This window comes from Carya illinoinensis, chromosome 16 (assembly GCF_018687715.1).
Source record: "Carya illinoinensis cultivar Pawnee chromosome 16, C.illinoinensisPawnee_v1, whole genome shotgun sequence".
Taxonomy (NCBI): Eukaryota; Viridiplantae; Streptophyta; class Magnoliopsida; order Fagales; family Juglandaceae; genus Carya; species Carya illinoinensis.
Window position 1 is genome coordinate 23,949,727 of NC_056767.1, and position 7,909 is coordinate 23,957,635.

Sequence of the window (7,909 nt, forward strand, 5' to 3'; positions counted from 1 at the left end):
TATTCGAAGGTACTTTTGAGATAAATTCTTTATATTTAAAAAAATATATATTATAAAACATCATTGGGAGTGCTTAAGACTCGACATGTTCAAATAGGTTGAATAATGAAAAGCGTTAAAAAAAAAAATAAGTAAAAATAATAATAAAATAATAAATAGTAATAAAAAAATAAAAAAAATAAATAATAATAATAAATAAATAATAATAATAATAATAAAATATTATGAGAATACGTCTTATATTTTTGATACCCAAACGTAGGCAGTCAAAGTAGTACTTTGGTACTGTATAATCAAGTGAACGTTGTCAGCAATGAATGTCCACAGGCCCAATCAATATTGTCACAGGCCCAATCTCCTTTTATTATTTGTCTTTGCTACTGTTTTGATATGAATTTTGCCATTTTTCCTGCAAAAGTAAAGAAGGGTAAGTATTCAAGCTAAGTATTCTGACATGTGTGGGGAATTAATCAAATATTACAGAGAGCAAAGCAAGCGACATATGGATAAATGGCATTAGAAACAAGTAATTTATAATTTAACCATCATAGAATTATCCAATTGAAACAAAAAAAAAAATATTCAACTCAATTATTAAATATGTAAGTTATAATATTTCCTAATTTATAATATACCCCAATTATAAGATCAATAGTCTTTCCCCATCATGTAATTATTAAAAAATGCATGTTGCAATATTTAACTCCAATCTTTATATTATTTGTAATTGGGAGGAAGATGGAAAATAAGAGGAAAAAAGGGAACAAATTGGGAAAGAAAAGTGTTACGTTATGTTTCACAGACTGACGTGACCTAATATGAAACGGTATATCTACTATTTAATAAAAATAATTTTGCAATCTGATATTTTGCATTAAGGCGTATCAATGTGTAAATTTACTTTGTTAGATTTTTGTGTATACTAAGAATTTCTAGGATTGTTATTTGGATCGAAAATTCTCGACCCTTCAAAATGCCAACCCTACCTATTAGAGATGAAAACCGGCGACACTTACAAATTTTGAAAGTACCAACTGATGACACCATGCATTTGAAAGTAGGAACACCAATGAAGTAGACTAATCTATTTGCAAGTTCGCTTATTGATAACTCAAACACATAATTGATCATTGAGTTAATATTAAAAAAAGGTTATTAGTATTTAGACTATTTTCATAATTATAATGAATTGCACAAATAAAATGTATTTACAAAGAGTTTTACTATATCTAGTCACTTTTACATGCTTTTTACACACTGATGTGATTGGTCAAAATAGTTATTTTATATTAAAAGTGCAACCAATTACATTAGTGGAGTATACAATAAATAAGTAAAAGCGACTGTGTATAAAATTTTTGATTTACAAAATAAGAAAAGTGAAAAAGAAAAAAGTGTTTGTATACCTAGATATAACGCTATTGTATAGGTGGGAATAGACATGTTCCAATTGCCATGAATTAATAACACATGCCACACCCAACTAAAATTCCTAGTACCATACATGTTGGAAAATCCAGGAAGAACATCATGTTTTCTAACTTACATGTGCTTCTCCCCAGCTTCATTTATTGCCACATCTGATTTTCCGTACTATCATATGCTGCTTCAGTCCAATGCAACGTTATTTTAACAATTTTATTTTTATATAATTGGATGTCTTTGTCAAATAATATTCTCCTTTTAAAACAAAATTATAAAAAAATGTTGTCTCGGTATCATTACTTTTCTTTGCATTTTTTTTTTTAAGTAATAATAAGAACAAGGGGTTTGAAGAAGTGAGTGTGTAATCTATCCCTACTCTTGATTAAAGCATCCCAACTCTTGATTAATGCATCCATGAGCCCTAAAATCAATAGCATTTCGCCTAAAGGCATAGTCTTTTCACCTTAGAAGTCCTAAGCATAGTCAGTATTATAGCTCAATAACGGACTATAGCTTTGTTCAAACTGATTCTAATCCAGGTAGTCAAATGGATGTATCTAAAACCGCGTAGGGAACCCTCTTACTCGGTAGGTCTACAAGTAAATATATAATGTTTTTTTACTTGGGGGATAGTTGGTGGCTTTGTGAAAGTGCATGCCAACTTGTTCATTAGGTAAAGTTTGATACAAGTGTCGACCCCATCCGTACGAGCTTGAGCCACAACAACTTGTTCTGAAGAACCCATAACTCCCAAGTTGATGATTTTCTATCTCTTTATTAAATGCTTTTGGGTTTTGTAATATTATATATAGTCAATGATTTGAGAGTACATTAAGAAAACAATGGGCTCCCAAGGTTTTTCTTTTCGTTGAATTATTTGTTTTTTTCTTTTCGTTGAATTATTTATTTTATCATGTTGTGGGTTTTTAATTAAAACAAAAACAAAAACCTTGTAGTGATCTTCGAAATTTGAATTACTAAGTAGTTCAAAAACCAAACATGTTTTTGTCTTGTTAATTAGTTGTAGATGTTCTAGCACCATGCATGCTCCTTTGCCATTGTACTTCAAAATGGGAAGCATGTATATTATATATATATATATATATATATACACGCGCACGCATAATTGTTTTATGCTTTTAAAAAAATGCTTTAATTGAAAAAAATTAAAAATAAATTTATAAATTGATGTGATTTAATATAATAGTCAGATTGTAAAATTATTTTTATAGTAAAATAAATTTAATGTATGACATAAAGTCATATTAATTTATAAATTTATTTTTATAAAATTTTTTAATACCTATAGACTTCTCATTTTATTTTATATATCATGAAATTATTATTAATCTTAGATCCAACAAAATGATCTAAAAACGTAGGTGACTGCTATTTATTAATTATTGCAAGTCAACAACTGTAACATCTCTGTCTCTCTACATGCATTAAATACTAAAGTCAATGACATTGTAGGAGAGGTGAATCGGTGGGAAACTGTACGGTAACTTGAAGGAAATTGATTTTTGTGGGTTTAGGATTAAAAAATGAGTTGGAGTGTTAATTGTGCTCATGATCTTCAAACCCTAAAATTAGGGTTTATGCCTGACTTAAACTAAAGTCAACCTAAACCTAAAATAAATGAACAATTTAAGCTTTTATTTAAAACATAATAATAAGAAGAAGAAAAGGATCGGTTTTGCGTATCATTTACTCCAACATTCCCTTGTTTTTGTTTCTTGTCAGACTATACATGTTTAAGCATTAATTAATGAATACATTATTCAAAGCTTGTGAGATTAAACTTTTGAAATTGAAAAATATTAAAGTATTTAATTATATATTGTAAATACCCATATGATATTAACAATAATATTAATGCTTAGTCAAGAAACGCACCGCTAAATATTTCTCTGGCATTGGAAAAGTGTTGTACTTACAAATGAATTTTATATAAGTAAAAAATAAACTGACGTGTTTTGATATCATACGTCAAATTATAAAATTATTTATATAAAAAAGTTATAATATTTGATGAAGCGGCTATAATATTTAAGAAAATTTTTTTATGCTTATAGCACTTCTCCTAACTTTATTATTCTGTTCATAATAATAAAAGATTGTCCAATTTAAATGCAAAAATTATTTCAACTCATATAATCTAATTATTATAAATTTTTTAAATTTATTATATAAAATATAATAATTAATTTAACTTTTAAATTTCATTTAAACTCATTTCATTTCACTTCAATTTCCAAACTAATCTGTTGGGTTGTCTTATTAAACAATGCAAGCTTGTACACTTGCACTTATGAACAAAGTTCATGTTATGGCTTGTGGCGGTGACAGTGAAGATTATTATTTTCTTTTTAAAAAAATTTGACTTTAAGGATTAAATAATGGGTCGATCTTATCTTCGTCGCCCCAAGATATACTGCATGCATCTCAAAAGAGACAACGTATAAGAAACAAGAGTTGAAGATGTCATTTTCCTAATTAAAAGGTTAAAATGTTTGGATATAGCTGACCTTTTATTCCTAAGTTGAGGAGGAATAATTCCTTGCCCTGACTTGCACTTTTCGTCTTTTGATTTGACAATCGAGTCGACCCTGTCTGTGCTTGCCGGACAAGGTGTGTCAAGGTGCAAGACTTGGTAAACTTGCTTGACAAGTTCTTTAGAGAGAGAGAGAGAGAGAGAGAGAGAGAGACACCAAACAATTGTGTAGGGAAATATAAAGAAAACCTGTCCAGTGTGCAGGACTATGGGTATGGTTAGTCATTGCTTGAATTCAAAAGCCATTAATTTCTCTTCTCAAATTATTATTATTTTTTAAAATTTTTAAATAAAATATAATAAATAATTTAATTTTTTAAAATTTTAAAATAATAATAATATTAAAATAATAATATTTTTTATTTATTTTACAACTCTCTTCTCATCTCAACTCATTGTTTAAACCTTTCCTTAATTGAGTCTACCCACCAACAAACCAAATTATCAGTTTAAGTTATTTTTCATCTAGTAAAAATACATATAAATTTAGAGAATGTAAGTTTTAGGTTTTGTTTGAATAGTATATGAAATGAAATGATCTGTGAATAGTAATAGTTAAATAACTTAAATTAATATATTTTATTAGATTTTAAAAAATAGGAGAAAAAATTAAATAAAAATATTATAAAGTTAAAATAAAGATATAATATGATTTTTGTTTTAGGAATTGAAAAAGTTAAATTATTTTTTATGTTTTGTTTGTAAGTTTGATAATGTTGTAATGATTAGATAAAAAATTTAAAATTTAAAATTTTGAAATTGAAATATATTTACATTTGAATAATATTTAGATATTGAATTAAGATGAAATGAGATTAAATTAGATCAGAAGGTTTGAAAAATTTGTGAAATCATATCAGACCTAAGGAGATGTTTGGAAAATAAAATGAGATAAAAATTTTATGAAAAATATTAAGATAATTTATAAATAATAATAAAATAATTTAAATTAATCATTTATTAAGTTTTGAGGAAATAAAGAGAGAATGTTAAAAAAAAGATATTATAAAAGAGTGAGTAGGATGGAGGGAGAGGCTGTTGTGTGGATAGGGAAAATTAGCGAAATCCAGCAAATGTCAACGCAAATCCTAGGCTGACTTTTTGCAGGAGTGTCGTAGTTCGTGCAACACGAGACAAAAACAAAAGTCGGTGCGTCTTCCTTGATAAAACCTAAGCGCGTTTAAGGGTGCGTTTCCCGGAGATTTCATTTTCCTTTATTTTAGTTAGAAAAAAGAAAAGGTCAAAAGGCAAACACCACATCATCCCACACAGATTCAGTCACACCATACCCAACTGGCCTAGTTATTACCTAACCAGCCAGCTGTATGTCTGTCCTATCCATGTTTGGGCGGTACCTTCTCCTAATTGTGTCACCGCCCATATAAAAGGGTGGTGGTGCTCTGACTGGGGGCTCCAGCTAATATAATTTTAAGCTCCCGTTTCAATATAAGATTTAGATTAATTTAGGTCTCGTTTGGTTACATAGATGAGATGAAATGAAATGAGATGTTTTAAATAGTAATGAATAAAATATTATTATAATATAATTTTATAATATTAATTTTATATTGGGATTTGAAAAAGTAAAGTTATTTATTATATTTTGTATTGGGAATTGAAAAAGTTATAATGATGAGTTGAGATGAGATGAGATGAGTTTTTTAGTTTTTGCTAACCAAACCGGGCCTTAATTTAATTTAATTATAAATTAAGCTTAATATTTAAATTATTAAATTTACTCCAATTCCAAATTTTTTTATATGTAAAATTTATAACTTTTTTTTAACTTAATATATTTTTATATATGAAACTTACAATATTTTTTAATTTTTTATAAATAGTATTAAATTCATTTTAACATATAAATACATTTAAATTTATTTTAGATTAACTATACATAACTCACTCCACTACTTAACTCATTACTATTTATAAAAAACTCAATTCAACTCAATATTTAAATACTGTCTAAATATTTTTTTAACTTGTTTTATATGTATTTAAAAAAAATTCATATATTTTTAAAAAAATTATAATATTATTAAAAGATACTTCTTTAATTATGAAATAAAATAAATAAATAATTATCCATAAAAGAGTGGTGCTACTTCGACAAAAGGAGGGCTGAGAGAATCATTGTATAGGCAAAAAGTTTATCTTTTTTTAAAAAAAAAATTTAAACTCATTAAATATATTTTAAAAAAAATCAAAATCACAAACTTTATTAACAAATATTTACTTAACTATTAAATATATATATATATATATATATATATAAATAAAAAGTAAAAAACTCAATCGGTGGCCACCATCTTATTAGAAGCATTTCCCTAATGAAAACACTACTATTACATATGATTCTCACCGAAATTTTGTACCAAAATTTTTTTAACATAATAATTAAAGCAACCTTTTTTAATAAATTTATGATTTTTTTTTTATTTCTAAAAAATGTTTAAGGTGTTTAAAAAAATATTTTAAAAAAACTTAAAAAGTTTGGCTGATAGGTGAGGATTTTCATTTGTGGATGTAGTATGACCCATTTTATAAACTATAAGGCTATGTTTGAAGGCACACTCACTTTTAATTTATTTTAAATTAATTATTGATGAGATTTATTATTTTGTTAATTTTTTATAAAAAAATTAATTTAATTCATACATTTAAACACATATATCAACTTATTGACATTCAAATACATTTCAACATATATGATTTATAAAATATTATTATTTATAGATCAACTCAAATTATATAAAATTATCTCAATATTCAAACGCAGCCTCAATACTACTTCAACTCTTAATTTAGCTAATGTGATTATAAATTAGATTACATTGAATTAGCAAGTTCATATAATTTTGAATTTTACTATATACAAGCACAGTCACGCATTAATATGTATATTAATACTAATTTATTCATATTTAAAATTTAAATTAACACTATTTTTAATAAAATTTATTTTTTGACCAATCACATTATATTGATACACAGATTAGTGCACAATTGTACTTACAACTATATTTTTTCTATAATTTTCTATCCGTTTTATATAGTTGTATAGATTGTTAGATTGTGAAAATAAAAATAAAAATAATTATTGGAGACTATAAAAATAATATTTTATTATTATAAAGAGCTTGATATTTACTCTAACGTAGAGTCCTAATTTTGAGTGATTAGATAAAAGTCAAAAAGTGACAAATTTTGACTTTTGAAATTGCTATTCCAGTGAGATTCTAAGGTAGTTTGATATAATAAATTATATTTATTTTATAATATATCGTATCACATTAAATTAAATTAATTTATAAATTTAATTTTGTAAAATCTCTTTATTATCAGAGGAATTTTTTTTTTAAATGTGGAACATTTTCACATAAGCGAAAAGTAGACTATATATTATTTTCTTTTCTTATTAACGTTGTATATTACATTAATCTTATTTCACTTTCAACTTATTAATTAAATAAAATATAATAGTTTTATCATCTCTGGATCCTCTTAAAAATTGATAGAAAATGTCATCATCTAATTATAATGGGATGGAAATGAAATTAATGAGAGTGTGATATCTAAATTATTATTATTATTACTGATTTTTTTGTTAATTATTGCATCAACTCCGTTTGCTGAATCCAGCTCACAAACATCCACTCGAAAAGGTGAAGAATATTGAACAAAGACTTTTTGTTGAAAAATGAGTAAACCATACAGGAATCCATAAAAATAAGAGTCACTTCAAATCAAAGTATGACATCACGTCCGCCTGGCTTTTTTCTTTAGAAAACAAATAAAGGCAAAGAAAATAATGGAATGATTACTGCTATGAAATAGTGTTTCAAGTCGATTGCCACTCTCTCTCTCTCTCCCTCCTTAGGTCCGTATAAAAATTAGATTCAATTAAAATTAATTCATTCTAATTTT